This window comes from Styela clava, chromosome 5 (assembly GCF_964204865.1).
Source record: "Styela clava chromosome 5, kaStyClav1.hap1.2, whole genome shotgun sequence".
Lineage (NCBI taxonomy): Eukaryota > Metazoa > Chordata > Ascidiacea > Stolidobranchia > Styelidae > Styela > Styela clava.
In genome coordinates, this window is record NC_135254.1 from 8,605,570 (window position 1) to 8,629,039 (window position 23,470).

At 36.2% G+C, this 23,470-nt stretch overlaps 2 long non-coding RNA genes across 2 annotated transcripts; one reads left to right on the forward strand and one right to left on the reverse strand.

Annotated features, from left to right (window-relative positions):
* Positions 1-951: 951 nt before the first annotated feature.
* On the forward strand, positions 952-5,034 carry LOC144422899 (uncharacterized). Its single transcript, XR_013475431.1, has 4 exons — positions 952-2,193; positions 2,789-2,980; positions 3,759-3,917; positions 4,958-5,034. It is a non-coding gene; the product is annotated as an uncharacterized LOC144422899 (long non-coding RNA).
* Positions 5,035-19,822: 14,788 nt separating this feature from the next.
* On the reverse strand, positions 19,823-21,037 carry LOC144422775 (uncharacterized). Its single transcript, XR_013475385.1, has 3 exons — positions 20,910-21,037; positions 20,434-20,488; positions 19,823-19,887 (listed from the first exon to the last, which is right to left on the reverse strand). It is a non-coding gene; the product is annotated as an uncharacterized LOC144422775 (long non-coding RNA).
* Between the last annotated feature and the right edge of the window lie 2,433 nt (positions 21,038-23,470).

Sequence of the window (23,470 nt, forward strand, 5' to 3'; positions counted from 1 at the left end):
GAAAATTCTTGCGACTGGAAACTCGGAAGTTTTTTGAGGGTACGGTACCGGTAACGTCAAAGGTAAGGACTGCTTCGCTCTGGTCCACGTGTCCTTATATTTGAACGTTGCTCTCTTGTTTAATTCATCAAAAACGAAATTACAAAGTAAAGAATTACGATATTTTCAAATCTGCAACATATAAATAACGATAGCCATTTACTTATGAACAATAGAGCTATGCTCAAATATCTGGGCATGTTTGAAATAAATGGAAGAAATAGCCTTCTGAAAATTTTTTTTATCTCCAACCACAGAAAATTTTGGAGAAACTGGTCCAGTAATCAAAGTGAAAAGCGATTTTTCAAAAACGTGTCAAAGAACAACATGAAGAAGAAGAGTGTCAGCATAAAATGCAAAACGATCGTTATGTCCACAGACGTGTCCAATAATGCGTTTTTATCCAAAATATCTGCAAAACATAGATTACCCAGATAGCACAACTACGTTGGGCCAACGTTATAATCCGCCGGCAACCGTTGTACGCGATTTTACAACCATTTACCATGGTAAGGCCATGATTGGCATTCAACGAAACACGCCATTACGCGATGAAATGGGCGCGCGATTCGAATATAGCACATGAGGTCGCCATTCATTTTGGCGGTACTCGTATTTCGTAATCGATATCCTGTTGCGAGGTTTTGCCGTGGATGGGACAGTGAAATTGAACTTTTAATGCTATCATAGTATGAATGGCGAAAGTAGAGATAGTTGTAACCGTGTAAGTTAATCTCATGGTACCGGTACAATACCCTAAGTGCGTTGTCAGATCACGGTTTATAAGGGTGATACGGTACCTGTATCATACCGGTACCGTAAAAGTTACATATTTCTGTATTTATCCCTCGACACCGTGCCGGTAGGTACCGGTACCGGTAACGACAGAACGAGATGAGGTACGGTACCGTACTTGGTCTTTTGGCATTTTTTTGTTAAACTTTCTTAGGCTGCCATCTCTCATTTACCAGTATTCGTTATCGAGTACCGGTAGTCTACCGGTAAAAGTTACATATTTATCCCTGGACACCGTAGTCCGTAGGTACCGGTAACGACAGAACGAGATGAGGTACGTTACCGTACTTGGTCTTTTGGCATTTTTTGTTAAACTTTCTGAGGTTGCCATCTCTTATTAACCAGTATTTGTTATGGAGTACCGGTATTGGTCCTTCATCCCTAGATATGATTTTTTATATTTACTTTATTTGTCTAAGTGCAAACATTTCCGCAGCCCAAATCCAACCCGTTGGACGACTTAATCCAATAATCTGAATAGTTGCACATTTGTGAACCTTCTTTCTGATGAATTTCAACAAATCTAAATACAGATCTCAATTGGCTGAAATCTAAAATATGTTTTAACAGTTGCCACAATCAAACTGAAACTAAAGTTTGATGTTTTTGGGTAAAGAATAGCTCAAGGATTATTGTTTTTATAACACTTTAAATAAAATTTTGTTTCTGAAGTATAACTTTTTACGCCACACATGCGACAGTGCGAAATGCGACATGGCCCGCCAGTCTAGGTGCGCAAAATTTTTGCACGCGGTCCGAGAACTTTGCCCAACCCTGCTCTAGTTCATATTTTCAGCTTTGTTGAGAAATAAATCACTGATTTCTGAATAATATCTATTTTGTTTTAAAATTCAATAGAATTATATTGGGTATATATTAATATGATTTATTTTCAGTGTATAGGCCTATGCTATGTAAGCTTACCCAACCAACCTTAATTAAGTGTTATTATATTTTAAAGTGAATTGGAAAGTAGACCGCTAGCAAAAAAGATTCGGGCGACAGGGCGAAGCCCATCTCTGTACAACTGTACAATGACTGCCAAATGTGCATGCAACTGTGCAATGCCCAGCGACTCTAAAAGCATGAAGTATTGTACGACACATCCTTTACAAATATTTGGACATATTTTGTGTAATATCCATTTTTTTCCGGTCATTCTAAATAATTATTACTGATTAGATATTCTGTCGAGTGTCAGTATTACCATTGTAAGTTTAATAATATATACCATTTTTATAATAGGCCCCATAACAATGGACTGGAAAATTCACCTGCTTCAATTCCCTTTTTCACGCAATCATACACTGTGTCATTTCAAGCATCTCAATGTTTCAATGCGGACAATGCCCAAAACAGGTATTTTTGTTTTATAGTTTGATAGTAGCTCCTTCCATATCTGTGCCATAAAATATTGCACAATAGCTAGATATATCGGTATCGGAGTATGATCATTTTCATTTTTTTGTCGCCTTATTATTGAATCCGGACAATAAAATACCTTCGGCGATAGCATCCACTACGTCCTCATCTGATTATTTTAAATAAATCGACATTCTCGTGTTGTGAATCTGGAATTTCAATGCTTATCATATTTGCATTATCACATATGGATTGAATATTACGCTACAAGAAAAAGTCATTATAGGCTATTTTAACCAATGCGCAAACGCGGCGACCGCTCGAAAGGCATTGCATGGTAATTTAAGATTCCCGACGTTGATGCGATTTCACTACCCCGACTTATTAACCGATTATATGCAAAAACCCATTTTTTCAGGCTTAAAAACAGGCCTCATCTTATTCGCCGGGTAGACTTATTCGCCGGAAAATACGGTAATTAATATTAATGAAAAATTTATATTCTGGTAATTAGTATAGGCCATTCGTTCACATTTATCATCTGGAAGACAATCATGTACTATACATTGGGTAACACTAACTTGATTTTCAGAGATCAAGCCATGCTCCAATCCAGTCCATGGCAAAATTGTTGGGACAGGCGGTAGAAACTCTTATGCTACAAGCTACGGCATCTGCAACTTTCCACTGATTATAGTGTGGACTCGAACATACTGGAATTGATGAAATTCATTGTCTGATTACATTTTGATCCAGAATACATTCAAGGATGAAAAAATGGCTCGTAAGTTGAATATTTTTATAGGCTGATTACAGACACTTTACGGCGGTGGTTCCCAAACTTTTTTTTCCGCGACCCCAATTTTTGTAAAATCACAGACTACAGATACTTGCGACCCCACAACCAGAAAACATTAAAAATCAATTTATTCTATTCTGAATATTCTATTTAATCATTCTGATGAAAATCGACTGTAAGTTTGCGGGGCGTTGGTGTAACATGGTTGTACTTAACTGTTTAGTCCAGTGGTTCCCAACCTTTTTACCCCAACGGGCAAGCAAAATTAATTTAAAAGAGTTCGCTGACCGGTAACACATGCCATCGTATGAAGACCACGATGTAAAAATCTCTGTGATTCAGAATAATTGTTTAGTTTTAGTACAATGTTAAAATATTGCAGATTACTCCATAATTAATTCGAAAGCTAAACAGAACATGAAAGTAAAATAGGTGAAAATACCTTTGCTGTGTCTCATCTTATTGAGTGCCTTTTATTTTTTGTCGTTTTGTTTTTGACTGCATGGAGGGCTTCGAAATTATGTATGAAATACAATATGCCCCATATTTTCGCTTCGTGTTCAAGGAGGATTATTTAAATGTCTAAATACGATCCGATTGCAATATTAAAATTGTTCACTTTTATACGAATGCGATGTGGACAAAACACATATGTGTATATTTCAGAGTAGATGCTCACGATAATTAACATAGAGATTTTGCAACGGATGGAAACCTTTTCATTAAATGCATTCTCATAATTGTGCTTATTTACTCATTCCAGATAGGATATTTGTCAAGTCTCGGAGGTTGCTCCAAGAAAGACTGGATTGGAGAATCATGAGCTCAGTTATAACAAATTTACTCGCCCGCTCTTTCAACTGTGCAGGACGCGGTGGATAAGAAGGAGTGAGTGGGACGCCCTTAGTTTCTGCTATTAAAGGTATGTAATATGTTTATCATATTGCACCACCATCTTTCTCTGCTCTGCTACCCTTTTCTATTTTTTAAGTATAAGATTATTTTGACTCCAAATCAGCTTAAGATAATTCATAAGGGAAATGAACAAAAATTGATTAAACAGAATCTGACAATCTGGAGTGAAAACAAAACCTTAATTAAGATTAAAGCGTAAAGAATAAAAGGTTTTGCCAAAAAGATGCCTATCGTGTTCATGAATTAAATTAAGTTACACACACACAACAACAACAGAGATATAATAAAATAAAAACAGGCGAGAAAATTTAGATAAGTTGGGTATATTAAACTAGTAAACAAAATGTACTTGCCAGTTGCCACACCATTCATTTTTATCATTATGATTGTCAAATTGAATAATGATTTTGTAAACAACTGTGGACAGTAAAGAAATTGAATGTGGATTTTGTATACAAAAGTGAACAGTATAGAAAAATATTTATTAAGGAGATATCGCCAAGCTGATTATGGTTAGAGTCAAGTGCCAAATTGCCAATCCAATGTTGCCAGAGTTTGGTGCATAATGGCGAACAGTGGTTTTCGAACTTATTTGTATCATCGCTCCCTTGCAGTACTTTTTAAATTATCATCCCCCCCTAGCACAACAGCAAATGATGAAGTTACAACTAAATTTATTGTAAATCAATTAAACAAATAGACTAATCATGGTGCATGATGTTTCTAATAAGATAGATGAATTTCAACAAGGAATATTCCAAGACATTTTAGTCAGATAAAATCTCAAATCATCATTATTCCCTCCAACAAATATTCCCCTCAAAACGTTGTCTACGCCCCCCTTGCGGAATCAAGAATTTCTGTATTTCTCAATTATTATCGTCTTGTCAATGTAAGCTTCACTCACACATTTGCGACTGCAGAATCTTGGCTTAAGATTCCTACTCTGAAAATTTGTTGGGATGCAGTCATTCAGACTAGGCTTTGAACTCTGGTGCTGTAATTTGCTAATACTCCAATTTAACACAGAATTTTTATATTTTTCAGCTCTGGATGATCTGGCAACGAACTCCGATTAATTTTATTACATGTATACATATTTGTAAAATAAAGACATTTTGTTATCTTTTGTATTTTATTATATAAATAATGTTAGATTAGTGGGAAATTTCTATGTAGTATAGATCCATACCCTGTCTGTACAACACATCGCCTAACTTGGCCCGACCATATGCCACGATTGTATTAGAACGTGTCGCCTACGTAGGCCCGGCCATATGTCACGATTGTGTTACAACGTATCGCCCACATTGGACCGGCCATATTTCACGATTGTTTTACAACGTATCGCCTACGTTGGCCCGACCGTTTTCCACGGTTGCATTACAGCGAAAGGACCGACGTTGGCCCAGCGGCCAAATCTTCGCTGGAACATGGTTGTTCGCCATTATTGGGCCGGTGGTTCGAACAACGTTCGGCCATGGTTGTTCCGACGTAGTTGTGCTATCTGGGTATTAAGCATTTAAAACGTATAGGAGAGATTTCTTGCTATCGACCAGGTCTAAAAAACTCGCGTAATTGACTAGGTCAGTGGTCGGCAACCACCGGGCCGCGGCCCATCGCCGGTCCGCGGAAAGGTTACTACCGGTCCGCAGAGAGGTGACACAGAAACGGACAAGGCCCTAATGAAGCCCCTACAATCTAACCACATACTCCACAAACATAACGCATTTCAGCAGCATGTCTGACTTCACAAACAATTCCCATGTCATTACGTCGCATTGACGCTGGGTCAATTGTTTCCTCAACGACCGTATAAGAAAGTCTCACATCAGTCGGAATAAGATCTCTCGAACAAAATGATTCTCGCTAGGAACTTGACTAGTGACTACTCCACTACTTGCTCATAGCTAACCGATCATGACGTGTCAGTGCTAATTCTATACTTCAGGAATCAGGATAATCATAAGTTAACACATCGGGTAAAAAATGAGTTATGGCAAAACAAACAATAATAAAATCAAATGTCCAATCAAACTTCAATCAATAACCAGACTAGAGACAAAAGGTTTACAGGCATTGTTACTTATCCCAACATCTTAATAATGTGAGGCCTGGTTTTCAATATTGATAACTACAAAAAACGAAATATCGAAGTAGGCTGTATGAAACACGTTACATGTGTCGGTGTCGACCATATCTCCAATATTGAAACAGTTAATGGTCAGCAAATAAATACAGATCTCGCATTAAATAGCATCACTTTCGTTTTTTCAGTATATTGTCTACATAAGTTTCCTAACGCGTATAATTTATTGCATAAGCTTAGTTCGTTTGTATAAAAGGTGGTCCGCCAAAATTTTCGTCAAGCTTTACCGGTCCGTCACTTAAAAAAGGTTGCCGACCACTGGACTAGGTCTTATTTTAAGGGGAGGGCTTATATTAAAATAATTCTTAAAATTCATGCTAGGTCTTATTTTCAGGGAAATACGGTAGATAAGATGAGTTTATTTCTACTCCATAATACTCATGAACGGCAATAAAACGGTTGAAAGAAACAAATAAATAAAAACTGATTATGAATGAAATCAGGAGAATAAACAAAAGCAATTTCTGTTAGGGACACAATTGTCACACCATGCAAAAACACTCAACTTTGATTAGATATCACACTATCTACACTTTGGTCAACAAGTGGAGTGTTGTATTTATTAACAGAATATTTTCGAGTTTTATTTGGGTATTCCAATGGGGTTGGGATCCCGAAATGCTAACCATAGTCCTAATCCCGATGTCGAGAATGATGTTAAAATCACAGAATTTTAGTATTGTATCTATAAACGTCAAGATGGTGTCAATATGTGAACGACGTCCTGTGATCGGTATCAGGAGAATGAATTGTCATGAGCAGACAGGACCCGAAGGATGAGATGAGTCGCACTTTTCATTTCAACTTCGCACCTTAAGCTCGCGTCAAGCAACTCCTTATTAGGACAAACGTTTTGTGCTTTGTGCCTTTATATTAGTGAAACACACCTCTAGTTTCAAGCGTGGGCCATGTGACAGCAGTGACAAACCGAAGAACTGACTTAGCGCATCGCAATTCAGTTTTTTTTAGCTGGGTTTCGAAATCCCAACTTAGACGTAGTTGGTTGTTCTTTAATTGTCCGAAAATAAATCATGCATCAAACATATCTGGATTGTTTGCGTTGTCTGAAAATAAAACGAAAATTCAATAAATCAGATACATTCCAAACTACTCAGCTCTTTTATAATTATTATTTTAAGACATGAAAAAGCATAAATATTTTATGGCGCAGCTGAGACCGAAGCCTCCTTAATTGTATGACTGCTGCTCACGCAGTGGTATGCTTATGAAGCGTTGGAGATCTATTATTTCATCCCAAATTGCGCTGTATTACTTTTAATGACCTTCCTCCGATCTTTGACCCCAAAAAAATCATTCTCATACTTTACCATTGCGAAATTTCCGGGGCTTATTTTAAGAGTGGTTTCGCGAGTTAGGTCCTGTAAAATGGTGTATTGTTTTAAACGATCATTATGATTCATCGCATGCAACAATCTGTTTTTTAAAAGTACCGGTAAAGAATTTTGGCTCAGCCATTATCACAGCTATATCCACGCTAATTTTTCATTACTGCAATTAAATTAAAACTCCTAGGAAGACAGAGTGATCATTAAATTATCTGATTTATATTTAAATTTTCGAAACACAACTGAAAACTAACGGATAGAGTTCAAAAACGCGAAAACGAGGTAATGTTTACGAACACGCCTGAAAATCTGTCTAAGTGAGAAAAGTGTCTGAGCGAATGCGAAAAAGGAGCATTGTTACGTCACTTTTTGCATCTTGCTGATTGGACAATGTCACGAAGTAAACAGGGAAGTCGATGCTCTGGAAAGTTCCACTATGGGAACACGATTTTTAATCCGTCAAGCGTGACGACAGACTCTGAAAATTCTTGCGACTGGAAACTCGGAAGTTTTTTGAGGGTACGGTCAGTAACGTCAAAGGTAAGGACTGCTTCGCTCTGGTCCACGTGTCCTTATATTTGAACGTTGCTCTATTGTTTAATATATCAAAAACAAAATTACAAAGTAAAGAATTACGATATTTTCAAATCTGCAAAATATAAATAACGATAGCCATTTACTTATGAACAATAGAGCTATGCTCGAATATATGGGCATGTTTGAAATAAATGGAAGTAATAGCCTTCTAAAGAAAAAATTTATCTTTAACCACTGAAAATTTTAGAGAAACTGGTCCAGTAATCAAAGTGAAAAGCGATTTTTCAAAAACTTGTCAAAGAACAACATGAAGAAGAAGAGTGCCAGCATAAAATGCAAAACGATCGTTATGTCCACAGACGTATCCAATAATACGTTTTTTTTCAAAATATCTGCAAAACATAGGATATTAAGCATTTAAAACGTATAGGAGAGCTATCGACCAGGTCTAAAAAACTCGCATTATTGACTAGGGCCTCTTTAAGGGGAGGGCTTATAATGAAATAATTCTTAAAATTCATGCTAGGTCTTGTTTTGAGGGAAATACGGTAGATAAAATAGGTTTATTTCGACCCCATAATCAGCATAAACGTCAATAAACGGTTGATAAAAACAAATAAATAAAAAGTGATTATGAAATTAGGAGAGTAAACAAAAGCAATTTCTGTTAGGGACACAATTGTCACACCATGCAAAAACACTCAACTTTGATCATATCACACTATCTACACTTTGTTCAACAAGTGGAGTGTTGTATTTATTAACAGAATATTTTCGAGTTTTATTTGGGTATTCCAATATGATTGGGATTTCGAAATTTTAACCATTTTCCTAATCCCGATGTCGGGAATGATGTTTAAATCACAGAATTTTAATGTTGTATAACGTTAAGATGGTGTCAATATGTGCACGACGCCCTGTGATCGGTATCAGGAGAATGAATTGGCATGTGCAGACAGGACCCGAACGATGAGATGAGTCTCACTTTTCATCTCAACTTCGCACCTTGAGCTCGCGTCAAGCAACTCCTTATTAAAACAAACGTTTTGTGCTTTGTGTCTTTATATTAGTGAAACACACCTCTAGTTTCAAGCGTGGGCCATGTGACAGCAGTGACAAACCGAAGAACTGACTTAGCGCATCGCAATTCAGTTTTTTTTAGCTAGGTTTCGAAATCCCAACTTAGACGTAGTTGGTTGTTCTTTAATTGTCCGAAAATAAATCATGCATCAAACATATCTGGATTGTTTGCGTTGTCTGAAAATAAAACGAAAATTCAATAAATCAGATACATTCCAAACTACTCAGCTCTTTTATAATTATTATTTTAAGACATGAAAAAGCATAAATATTTTATGGCGCAGCTGAGACCGAAGCCTCCTTAATTGTATGACTGCTGCTCACGCAGTGGTATGCTTATGAAGCGTTGGAGATCTATTATTTCATCCCAAATTGCGCTGTATTACTTTTAATGACCTTCCTCCGATCTTTGACCCCAAAAAAATCATTCTCATACTTTACCATTGCGAAATTTCCGGGGCTTATTTTAAGAGTGGTTTCGCGAGTTAGGTCCTGTAAAATGGGGTATTGTTTTAAACGATCATTATGATTCATCGCATGCAACAATCTGTTTTTTAAAAGTACCGGTAAAGAATTTTAGCTCAGCCATTATCACAGCTATATCCACGCTAATTTTTCATTACTGCAATTAAATTAAAACTCCTAGGAAGACAGAGTGATCATTAAATTATCTGATTTATATTTAAATTTCCGAAACACAACTGAAAACTAACGGATAGAGTTCAAAAACGCGAAAACGAGGTAATGTTTACGAACACGCCTGAAAATCTGTCTGAGTGAGAAAAGTGTCTGAGCGAATGCGAAAAAGGAGCATTGTTACGTCACTTTTTGCATCTTGCTGATTGGACAATGTCACGAAGTAAACAGGGAAGTCGATGCTCTGGAAAGTTCCACTATGGGAACACGATTTTTAATCCGTCAAGCGTGACGACAGACTCTGAAAATTCTTGCGACTGGAAACTCGGAAGTTTTTTGAGGGTACGGTCGGTAACGTCAAAGGTAAGGACTGCTTCGCTCTGGTCCACGTGTCCTTATATTTGAACGTTGCTCTATTGTTTAATATATCAAAAACAAAATTACAAAGTAAAGAATTACGATATTTTCAAATCTGCAAAATATAAATAACGATAGCCATTTACTTATGAACAATAGAGCTATGCTCGAATATATGGGCATGTTTGAAATAAATGGAAGTAATAGCCTTCTAAAGAAAAAATTTATCTTTAACCACTGAAAATTTTAGAGAAACTGGTCCAGTAATCAAAGTGAAAAGCGATTTTTCAAAAACTTGTCAAAGAACAACATGAAGAAGAAGAGTGCCAGCATAAAATGCAAAACGATCGTTATGTCCACAGACGTATCCAATAATACGTTTTTTTTCAAAATATCTGCAAAACATAGGATATTAAGCATTTAAAACGTATAGGAGAGCTATCGACCAGGTCTAAAAAACTTGCATTATTGACTAGGGCCTCTTTAAGGGGAGGGCTTATAATGAAATAATTCTTAAAATTCATGCTAGGTCTTATTTTGAGGGAAATACGGTAGATAAAATAGGTTTATTTCGACCCCATAATCAGCATAAACGTCAATAAACGGTTGATAAAAACAAATAAATAAAAAGTGATTATGAAATTAGGAGAGTAAACAAAAGCAATTTCTGTTAGGGACACAATTGTCACACCATGCAAAAACACTCAACTTTGATCATATCACACTATCTACACTTTGTTCAACAAGTGGAGTGTTGTATTTATTAACAGAATATTTTCGAGTTTTATTTGGGTATTCCAATATGATTGGGATTTCGAAATTTTAACCATTTTCCTAATCCCGATGTCGGGAATGATGTTTAAATCACAGCATTTTAATGTTGTATAACGTTAAGATGGTGTCAATATGTGCACGACGCCCTGTGATCGGTATCAGGAGAATGAATTGGCATGTGCAGACAGGACCCGAACGATGAGATGAGTCTCACTTTTCATCTCAACTTCGCACCTTGAGCTCGCGTCAAGCAACTCCTTATTAAAACAAACGTTTTGTGCTTTGTGCCTTTATATTAGTGAAACACACCTCTAGTTTCAAGCGTGGGCCATGTGACAGCAGTGACAAACCGAAGAACTGACTTAGCGCATCGCATTTCAGTTTTTTTTAGCTAGGTTTCGAAATCCCAACTTAGACGTAGTTGGTTGTTCTTTAATTGTCCGAAAATAAATCATGCATCAAACATATCTAGATTGTTTGCGTTGTCTGAAAATAAAACGAAAATTCAATAAATCAGATACATTCCAAACTACTCAGCTCTTTTATAATTATTATTTTAAGACATGAAAAAGCATAAATATTTTAGATATTTTCTTAGCCCCAAAACACCTAATTAGAGATCATAAAATAGTCGCGGTAACAAAAACTCAAATCTTATTTCAGTTTATGCTTTGCTTTGCTAATTCTCAATTTAAACTCGCTATACTGGTTCCACAATCAAACCATCATAAGAGCATTTACCTTGGAGAGCTTGCTGTTTATCCGGACTGTCTGTCACCTGTGGGCCTGACGCCTGCCACTAGAAAATATTCATTTACGTTTGAAAAATCAAACTGCTGGGAAATTGACCTTAGTTCATAGCATTATGCCTCATGGTTCATTAGGCAGCCAGAATGTTTCAGGCAATTTTTTTTTATTTCGATGCCTTTATGGAAATTTCTTTGGGACTATGATACAGTTGTATTGAAATATTTTAAAAATAAATGTTGAAGAAATATTTAGCATTTTGCCAGAATATTCCGTTCAAAGATTTGGCTTCGATTCGTTTCTACGACATAATAATATAGTATATAGATTCCGAATCTAAGATACTCACGGTCACTGGGGATGAATAAAATGCGATAAATAAATTGCGAACAATAAAATGATCATGAATATCACTCGAACATTTGATGAAATAGTACACATCATTATGAGAAGTTATGTTTGAGAGAAAATCGGAATCTGGAAAACAAATCTGGCAAATGAAATGTAACAAATATAAAACGTTCGGATTTTGTGTCTGTGCTTCTGTTTGCAAGTAGGCTACAGTTTCAAGTTTTTTGTGGCGTCTGAAGCTGCCGCAAAATTCTGGCGGAATTTCCAAACCAGGGCCAGGGTCAAACCCATGGCGACTGCCTTTTTAGCCGTCACAAACCAATGGCAAGATGCCGTTACCATGGCAGCAAATCGACAACCAAAGGCGGGTAAAATTTTGCTGCCGTAATCACGGCATGTCGGCTGTAATGTCAGGGCTGTCCCTGAAGGTGATAAATATTGGATAAGTTGGAACATTTTTCTTATGGATACAGTTTTGATGAATTTGGGGTTAAGTTTCAGGTTTAAGTACATAAAATTTCGCACGATAAAGTAAAATATGGTACACGGCTTTGTGAATATACCGGTAATGGCGCCATAACCACAGCAATAGCTGCCATTGGTTCGTTCGTGACAGCAGCTGCCATGAAGTGGTAAGAACTGCGCCCCTCTATTTGAGTGGATAGAGAGAATTTACCATTCATATATATATATATAAATAAAAAATATAGACTTTTTACTGTTTTGATATTTTAACGATAATTCATCCGGCATTAATAAACAGCAACTATTGCTTAGATCTTCACGATTTAAATATTATCCCTTCCTTTACGTACGAGAATTAGTAGAAAAATTATGTTTTTGATTAGTGTTCATAAAATTATGAATCAATCTTGATATTATTTTGTACTATAGATGCGACTATACTGTCTAGATACGGTATAAGTTGCATTTACGCAAACCTTGCCGTAATCTAATATAAAAAATCAATTATTTTAATAGGCATTCGAAAAAAAATAAACTCTACCTTGACACTGTTTAAATGCTTCTGATCTGCCTTGCTGATTCTGTTAGAACTGAAAATTTTCTCCAATTCGTGGCTAATGTCACGAGACAATGATAACGCCTCTGAAAATTACATAGGCTTTCGGCTTCCTAATAAAATTGCTAATGAAACTGCTTGGCATCGATCACCATCATCAATATTTCCGGTATCCCATGCTCCTTCCTAACGTTCATATATTTGCTTGATTCTTAAATTAACAGACAAATTTAAATCAATGCAGCTGTGGTATCTACAGCATTTTGCGGAGTCAAGAATGGATAATTCATTAATATACTATATACCTATATTATAAACCAACTTATCTTTGATTGTTGGGTGGCAAAACATTTTTGCACCGTTATAGATCAATTGCCTCAGAGCAATATGAAATGAACAAACAAATATTGCAAAATATCAGGCACCACCGATGTTGACGCTACGAAGTCCCTTGTGAAGGCCACTTTCCTAGTTTAATTGTTGATATATATATATTTTTTTATAGAAATCGACGATAAGCTTTGATAGCCAAGTATAGTGCACGCGTTTTGGTTCAATATAATTAGAAAAAACAAATTTTGCATTAATGTGCTGTGCTTTAACAATCACTCTTTTTAGGTATATATATATATATATATGATTTACTGAATTGTCTTATTCGCTCAGTTGCCATGTTTGTTGACGACAAATGTTCATTGCATAATATCAATTTCACCAAATGTACAATTTTCTATGCCCAAAAAACAAATTTTGCCCGTAAAACTAGCTGCAAAGAGAAGCGATTTTTTTTTCTCTCAACGACAACAAGGAAAAACCCAACAATACCAAAAATTTAGAAAAACCATCTGTTCACTTCGTGTCAAATAAATGAAATAATTCATGTGTTAATTAGGTAAGTAGCTACCTTTACTCTTGGGCCTAGACAGTTTATAAAAATTAAATTAAATTCCTCGCGCATTCTGAAATTGGAACTCTACTCTTGTCCTAAAATATTATTTACAAACGCTGTAGATCAGGCTGGTCCAAAATTGCGAGGTTGAAGAACAGCAAAAACTTTTAAGGAAGTCTCGCGGGCCGCAGTAGGAGAAAACCCAAAAGTGAACGAAATATCGCGTGTTGACTTACTTTAAATATAGCCTATTAAAAAATGAGAGATTAGAATTCAAGTCAGCCTATTATCATGTTGCATGGGTGACGTTTTTATGAAGAAGGTATATAAAGCCTTCTGTTACTTTAAAATTACTTCCCAAGAAGTACCGTGGTATTTTTCGTATCTTTTTCCGGGTTTGGTTTTTTAATGTCGCTTCAAATTATATTATTTTGTGACAGAATTACTTAAGAACACACCAGACACTGTGGTTTACCGTTGTGGTGACACCGCCGACGTTTGGTGAACAAGGAAATACATTTCCTCCCAGTTTTCCTCTGTCACCTTTCTTTTGACATTCATTTTATGATGAATTGTTATATTTGACTAATCTATAATAACTTGCCGCCTGAGCAGGCCTAGTGCTATCGTTAACGATCTTCTTCTTTGCGACATCGAAATAGATTTTAGTATTAAATATTTCAAACAAAAGACTTCTAGTAGTAGACGCCGAGTAGTTTTGCCAAGGAGTCGGATAAATGACATTGTACGATTGCGGGTAGAAAAATTAGATTCGCGTTTTTTTTGCATCATAGATGAAAGAATGGCCTTCTGCCAGGGTGAAAATCAGAAGCCTCATCTTTCATTGGAAGTCAAGACGAAGTTGAGAATTTAAGGATCAAAAAGTAAGGGTTATAGCGAAGTTCAAGCTAGCAAGGATTGTTATGCAGCACCAAAATGCTTTTTGGTAAACCTGTTATCTATCGTAAATACAGCACATTTGGCTATGTTGTAGTGTAACTTTTTTGGCCTCACATTTTTGATATTTGTATTCAGATCTCTTGGCTTTGGGGCTCTGTCAAGCAAAGTTACATATAAAATATTGGTTGTAACTTGCAAAACATGATCATGTTGTTGAAATAACTCGGCATTTTACCACCCGCATATGTATCATTCATTGTCAAGAATAATGAGGAAATCATAAAATCTAAAACCCGTTTTCGTGAATTTTTTGTTGTAGTTTAATTCGAAAGACAGCATGACAACAGGCAAGAGAAGCACGGTAGCCTTTTATAGTTTATGATAGGGTTTCCTGTAAGGGAACCCCGGCCCCCTTGGAGGCCACTGATCGGTTATCTGGGAGCACGAACAAACATATGGAAATGCGAATATATAATAACAATGTATTTTTATAGAAGAGAAGAAGCAAAAGTGTTGAAAGTCTTTGGTAGTTTGAAAAGCATTGGCATGAAACATAAGAATGAACTACATTCTTTCCCAGGGATATACTATAAAATATAGCAATTTTCTCATTCTTGTTCTCGTGATAGCATTATCTTTCACTGCATCGCCGTGATCATCCCGCTGCATAACAATCCTTGCTAGCTTGAACTTCGCTATAACAAAAACCTAGAAATTAGAATGGAGCAGTGTGGAAGTGCCTTAACGGAGTCCTGAGGCTTTGAGAACCTAAAGTCTACGTAGTAGGATATAACAATGCGAACAAGTAAGTAACGAATGTTTCCCCGACTTTTGATCTCTTGAATTCTTCCTCTTTACACTCTACCATTGAAAAATTATTGGTACTTATTACAAGAATGGTTTTGTGAGTTTAGGACTTATATTTAAAAAAAAACACAACTAAAATCTAACAAATAACACGCCAAAACCGACAAAACGAGGTAATATTCACAACCATGAAAATCTGTCTGAATGACTAAATCAGTGGTCGGCAACCACCGGCCGCGGCCCATCGCCGGTCCGCGGAAAGGTTACTACCGGTCCGCGGAAACGTGACGAAAAAGACGGACAATTTTCCTAATAACATCTTTAATTAATTAAAATTTTAAACAATAATGAGTTGAAAAGAGTCTTTGCGATTTAAAGGGTAGCTACTTTAGCAATCTTTTAAGCAATACTGCTATCTGAATACCCCGGCATTGCAAAAAAAAACTATTACAGGCATTTTTATATTTATGTGAGATCGGGTTTTCAAAATTGACAACTACAAAATCGCAGTAGGCTAAAAAGAAGAAATACGTTACTTAAATAACATCACTTTTATTTTCAAATTTAATATCAACCTAAATTTAAAACGTTTATTGTTACGTCAAATTCTGCATTTATGCTGATTGGCCAATGTTACGGCAGTGAATAAGGAAGTGTAAACTCGGGGGAGATTCCATAAATATAATTGGAGTTTTATAGAGTTGTTATAGCTAAATTCGCTACACAGACGCGATGCTCATATTTATGGAAAATTTAAATTGTTTCGCGACCCAGAGCGGAGGGCTTCGCGACCCAAATTTGGGTCGCGACCCCGTAGTTGCGGACCCCTGCCGTACGGTACTTTACCAGTACTGCAGTACCTGTTGCTGTATGTAGGCCTGCTATTCAATCGTGGAACGGTTCTTCTCTGGCATATAAAAACTCAATTCAATTTGCTCTTATCAAAATTAACAAATACAGTTGTAACCACTGAAAATTTCCGGGCAATTGGTCCAGTAATCAAAGAGAAAAGCGACTTTTCAGGTTTTTCACTAGGCGTCCAAAAGTGTCAAAGAACAACAACAACATAATATTGAAACAATCGCTATGTCCACTAGGTGTCCAACAACAAAACGATCGCTATGTTCACTATGTGTCCAATAATATTAACCTACTGTCTAGCATAAAAACATCCAACAAATCCCCATCCCGTAGTCGCAAAACCACGAACAAACATCCCTGGTAACCCACCGGAGACCGGGTGCACTCCCACAGACACTCATGACCAGAATTCAACCAAAAACCAACCACAGCACACGTCAATAGGATACCAAAGAACAGATTGACAGTGTCACAGCGACCCAGTGTTGAAAATTCAGAATACCAAATATGGAAAAAATATCACATGACATCATTTAACAGATAAAACAAGGGTCTTCACAAAAATATTATTCAACTTTCAATTTTTTTCTTCTAAATTTTACCGATTTATGCTTTACTTTACACAACTGAGCCCATAAGCAAGTCTAATAGGAATTTAATCCCAACTCAAATCCTTGACCCATTGCCCTATCTACCTCCACTTTCCTATTCTCGATCCGCTGCCCGGTCTCCCTCGCCTCGGCCAACTGCTCCACCCACCTCCCTATCCTCGCCCCACCACCCTATCTCCCTCAACCTTCCTTTCCCCGCAACTTTTCTATCCTCGATCCACTGCACTATCTGCCTCAGACTTTCCACCTCCGACCCTCTGTCCGACCTTCCTGAACTTGCTCATCTTCGACCCACGACGCTATACCCCTCAGTACCTAACCAAACGGCGCTACACTCACGACTGATCGTCAAAATGAACTCTACCATCTCGCGACCAACTTCCATGTGTTATACTGGTCAAGTATGCCAATGAGATGATTCAATCGTACGTCGACAAAACATGATTGACGGCATTCGTAAATGTAGACTGGAATCTCAATTGGTAATCAATAACCATAATTAGTGGCTTAAAAATGTGCTACTAATTAGGCTACTGATGGCATCGGGTTCGGAATCGAAAAATTTTTTAACAGTTCATTCGATACCTTTTCAGAAACTCATTCAATGTCGCCTGTATTTCCACGCAAGGCAAAACGATGAGAAAGTAATCAAATATTTGCACGCTTGGTCTTTTTCAACGAATGTTCTGTTCTATATACAACTTTTTTTACGTGACTGAGAAGGCTGAAAAGTCAAAAATAGTCAAAAATATAAGTCGCTCAGTGAGTGTAATCCCTTCCAAATGATTTTTAAGCCATGATATGTTTTGTCGTAGCTAGCGTTTCCAACTGCACTTCAATTCAGCGTATAGTCCCAAAAATGAGCTTATCTTATCTGCAACTCAATGAAGTTGCAAAGGACGCACAGTTCGTACGTAATCTTTGGCAACGTTTTTACTATAAAATGTTGAGGAAAAATACTTTACACGGGCCAGAGCACTATTGCTTATTTCAGCATCATATTGTCACAAGACTCACGACATGGCCAATTATTAAGGGCATAAAACGGCTTGGTTAAATTTAGAAAACTGTCATTCCTAACAATAAACCATCAGTAGCCCAATTAGTAACACATTTTTAAACTGCCAATCATGGTTATTGTTTACCATTTGAGATTTCCAGCCTACATATACGAATGCCGTCAATCATGTTTTGTCGACGTACGATTGAATCATCTCATTGGCATACACGACCAGTATAACCTATGGAAGTTGGTCGCAAGATAGTTAAGTTCAGTGTGGCGATCGGATCGTGAATAAAGCGCCGTTAGGTCAGGTACTGAATAATATAGCAGCGTAGGTTAAAAATAGGTAAGTTGTGGCAGATAGGGCGGTGGGTCGAGGATAGGTAAGTTGAGAGAGATAGGGCAGTAGGTCAAGAAGAGAACGGTTTAGGAAGGTAGAGCGGTGGTTCGAGGATGGGGAAATGGGTCAGTGGGTCGGAAATAGAAAAGTTGGGCAATAGGGAGGTTGGGGGAGATAGGGCAGTGGGTCGAGGACAGTTTTCAAGTAAACGAATAGCTCGCGGAGGCCCTAAGCGCCTTTAAGGTGGTTGAAAGCTGGTCGAAAAATATCACTATTGGAGTGGAATTTTCTTCAAACATTTTGTAACCATAAAATAATTTGCCGCGTCATCATAAACGTAATTCATATGCGTGTTTTCGTACTCTACTTTCATAAAATCGAGTGCCATAAAAAGTACATGATAGAAGTGCTGCATAAGTGAAGCCCAAAACTGTACCAACACCAACAGAAACTTATCAAACTTGTTTCAGTTCCTTATAGATACAAACATTGATTAAATATCTGTGACCCACTCTCCTCTCTTCCTCGAAAAAAATATAAATTTTGACCCATTCATTGAAAAAGGTTCGCCATCCCTGCCCTATAGCGTCATCCTCAACGTGTCAACATAACTAGCAGAAAATTTGCGTTTATCAGTAAATGCGGACAGATTTTAGAAGGTAATGATCTAAGAAATATTTAGCGGCAACGATCATACTTATATTATTTTTACGAGATGCGCCTTCAGAAATCACGCACACAATGCGCTATTTTTGGTTTGGGTTATCTTGAGGTAGTGTATAGGAGTGTGGAAGTTGAGTTCAAGTCTTGCCAAAAGGGAATAAATTTGGCAGAATACCCTCAGCCCCTAATATACCTTCTTGTTAGTTTCTAACTTATTGTCAACACAAAATTATGCCATTTGTTTCAAAACTTTTAATTTATTCGTTTTCTAACGCGAGTAACATTGTAATGGGAAGATCAAAGCATATATACCTGACTCAATACGAACTTATTGACCTAGATCAAGGATGGCGAACCAAGGACACGTGGGTCATAAAGTGATCGATCCGTCATGTTTATTTTTCGATAACCCGCTAAGTTACGAATCTATTAAAAATATACCAACATTTGGCAGACTAAAATTGTTGATTGCGCATATTGCCCTGTTTAAATCTATTTGCTTATAACCTCAAATTATCCATTTACTACATACCTTGACAAAACGAACAACAAAATATTCCTAAACCTTCAGAAAGGCGAAGAATAGGATAAAATAACAAAACAATAGGTATATTTTGCGGAATTTATATTTGAAGCAATTGCTATTTAATGAATGATATCTTAAAATACAACGCAAAGAATATCAATTGTGAATATCGGCAACGTTTATGCTTCTTTCATCTTTTAGTTTATAGAATAATATAGGAATACCAATATAATATAATGTGTAATTTATTATTGAAGCAATTTCGGTTTATTAACATCAAACAAATATAAATCTTTTCAACATTTGAACCATGTATAATATTTTTTTAAATTCTAGTTTATAGAAATATTGATATAATAAAATGGCCATTGATCTTTGTCTGAAATAATAAAAAAAAACAAGTATGTAATTTTGTTACAGTTCAAATTTTGGAATAAACTTTTGAGGAATATTGCTATAGAAATTTAATGGGTACTCCCGAAGTAGATGAACCCAAGATGGCGGATACCGGAGCGTAGTATGTGTACCAGGTTAGGGTGAAGCCATAATTTTATTCCAATTTTACTTATTTTAGTTCCATTACGAGTTCGGGGACTAGCAAAGTGACTCCCCTAGTATTCGTACCTGAAATTATGGCCTAACCTGGTACACATCAGGGCTGGGCATTTTCAAATACCTGATGATTTCAGAATCGAATCGAATATTTTTTTTGAATCGAATCGAATAATTGGGAGATAAATAATATTATGTAACTATTTTATTGTATTGGGTCCTCCAGACACATACATTACTGGAAACGTAAAATACATCACCCAGGCAGATTGCTGAGCGTTCACAAACATTAAAAAACACGTTTTTAATAGCACTTTTCAAAATTAACACTTTGTGAAACATAAGAATGATTTTTGGACTAAAAATCACTTACTGTTCGTCAAACTTGAATCATCATTCTTACTGGTCGTCAGGGTGGGGAAACTGAGCTGAAATAAGTTATGAGTTGAATTTGATTGAAATTGATGAGATATTAGAACCATTTGTAATGATTACAGCATATATCGTTGGGTTTTATTTAAATGCAGCATTTTTTTTGTGTAAGTGCGCTGAGTTTTTTACCTTGGTAATTTGGCGCCACACGAACAAAGTGTTTGTGAACCGCTGGCCTATATGTGATACTACAAGCTTATGCTTTTTGACGATTCGTTTTACTGAAACAAAATTTTTATTGAAATAGTGTCGGTGTCGTATATCGCAAATATTCACACAATGTCATGTTCAGTCCCATTGGTGTAATGGAATTAAGTGTGAATAATATTTGCTCTGCACGAAATGCATTCATTGCGAAGTGCTTATGATATATAACAATAAAAAGAAGAAGAATATCGTTTCAATATATTTACTCACGGGCTGGGAATCCTCCTTTTGGATTGCCGTTGTTGTAAAAAAAAGCGAATACCATGAGTGCCATCACAATATAGAAGTAAATGTTCCTTTTCATTGTTGGATTAGGAAGCGAAGACTGTTTCTGACAAGAATTAATTTGACTTTTTGTTAAAATGAACACAAAACGAAAATCAGCAACTTCACGCGCAGCACTCTGCTCATCAAAATTGCCTGAATATCGAAATAAGATGTAATTACCCTACGATATTGTAATCTTTTTTTTTGAAAATAAATACACACAATTTAAGAATATTTTGACTAAGTTCAATGTCTCATTCAAATCATAATGGCATCCACGCATGATATATGTTACAGCCGTTTAATGCGGCGCCAGAAAGAGTTATCAAACATTTACTGAGACGCTGATATGCATTCGTTGCTGCCATACTGATAGCAAATAAATCTTCTATGTTTAGAGAAATTGTTAATTACTAAAAAATTGTTCTTACTAAATTTTCTGCCATAGACATTTTTTAAAAACTTTTCGATTTGATCATTACTAGTTGTAGAATTTCGACAGATACAATTATTTAAATCAAACAAATCTTTGGGCCAAAACTACAGACTCTACTCACCTCAAAATAGCTTCTGTTTCAAAAACCATTAATCGAAGAAAGATTCGAAGTTTATAGCACGACCTCTTCTTAAGATTGATTAGAACTCTTTTGTTATTTTTCTTTTACGTAGCCTTTCTATGTGCAGTTTCACATACAATGTGTTGGAAAAGCATGTAAATGTAGCTTGCTGAATTTAAATTATTGCAATGCTGTCATACTATTACCATGTAACATACGAAGAAGATGTGGCAAAAGAAATAATCTATTATTATTACCAGTTCATTTCTCGCAACGCATGCTTTATCTAGTTTTTATGATTATTAACCACACAGTATTTCCAGTAATACTTACTCGATTTTTCAGTATATGCCACTCATTTCGGCCTGAACGTGTCCTATTAATCACGATTGGGTGCATGGTTTGTTTTTGTTTTCTACGTCAGGGGCGGCCAATTACCTTTTCTGAGTGGGCTAATTACATATAATAGACTTATTACAGGACCAGAGGCTCAAAATTCGATATGAAAAACTATGAATAAAAAATAATTCTTATGCAACACCTAGTCCAGTAGCTAGACAAACGTTTATAAAATAATAAGCACGAAGTAACACTCGAGGACATTATGACGTTTTTTTTTTATCGATATTTTCAACGGTAAATCATATCCATAAAAACTATAGTCGTAATTTTAGCACACACAAGTGGGCCGGATTAAACACCTAAGTGGGCAGGATGCGGCCCGCGGGCCTGTTCTACGTCGCGCTGTCTGAGTCGCAATGTCATCCACTTCAACTCAAAGTTAAGTATAGTAAAGATATAATCGAAGGAGCTGGGAACCACGCTGTATCGATCAGGGTGATTTTCCAACCTTCAGCTCAAGGACACAGAATTCATCGACAACATGAATATTAACGGTTGATATATATGGCTATAGCGAAAAGTTTCAATTTTTGATTATAAATCAATAATTCAACAAACCAATGACAAAAATTACGTAGAAATATGACCCCCGAACATTATCGCTCGCTGTAATTTTGAAAATTTCGATGCGAAACTATGAAGTGTATTGCATGCCAATTTTTTTTTGTACAATGCCGTTAAGCATTGAGGTACTGCCAAACAGATATAACAGTTACTCTTTTCAAAATCCATACAAAAACCAATAATATCCTGCATAAGAATTTATTCATGAATCGTTCCGCATACTTGGCATTCGAAGAAAAGGTAAACACTCAAACAGTGAGATAAAAATTTCCACATAATTTCTCTCAGCATTTGCTCAATAGCTCATCAATCATTGCTCTATGAATGCAATTGCGCTATAAAGGCTATAATAAATTACAGCATATTCAAAATGATTTAATCCCCAAATTTGTTGTAGCAATGGTTTGCGCGTACTAGCATGATTTGTATGCAATGGTGTCGTGTGTATGTCTAATGAATTGTCTGAGCTGGCTGTTGGAAAAACACAAATTCCAAAATATTCTTTCATTTATATTATATATTTATATAATCCGCACATAGATATCAATAAACTAATGAACCAACTTTAAGGAACTCAGGTTTTCCAAAATTATTTCTGAATGAGTAAATCAAAGAAAGAACAATGTCATATTATACAAAAACAAATACAAATATATAATAGGGGGTCATCGTTGTGGTATTTCATAAATTTGAGAAACTATATCTTAGAGAATATTGAAAGCCACAACGATGAAGAGATATTGTAAATAGGACATGAAGATGTTTATTCAATATTATTTTTCGTGTATCAGTATGTACTTAGAGTTGTGTACGATATAATAATAAATATTGCAAATTAGAGTTTGTATGAGTTTCAAATGGAGATGAATAGACATTTTGATGGTGAGCCTTAGAGTTGAATGTATATGAGTTATTCGTAAAGAGTGGCCAGATGGCGAAAATAATGGATACTGCCCTCATTATACACCTAACATAGGCAAC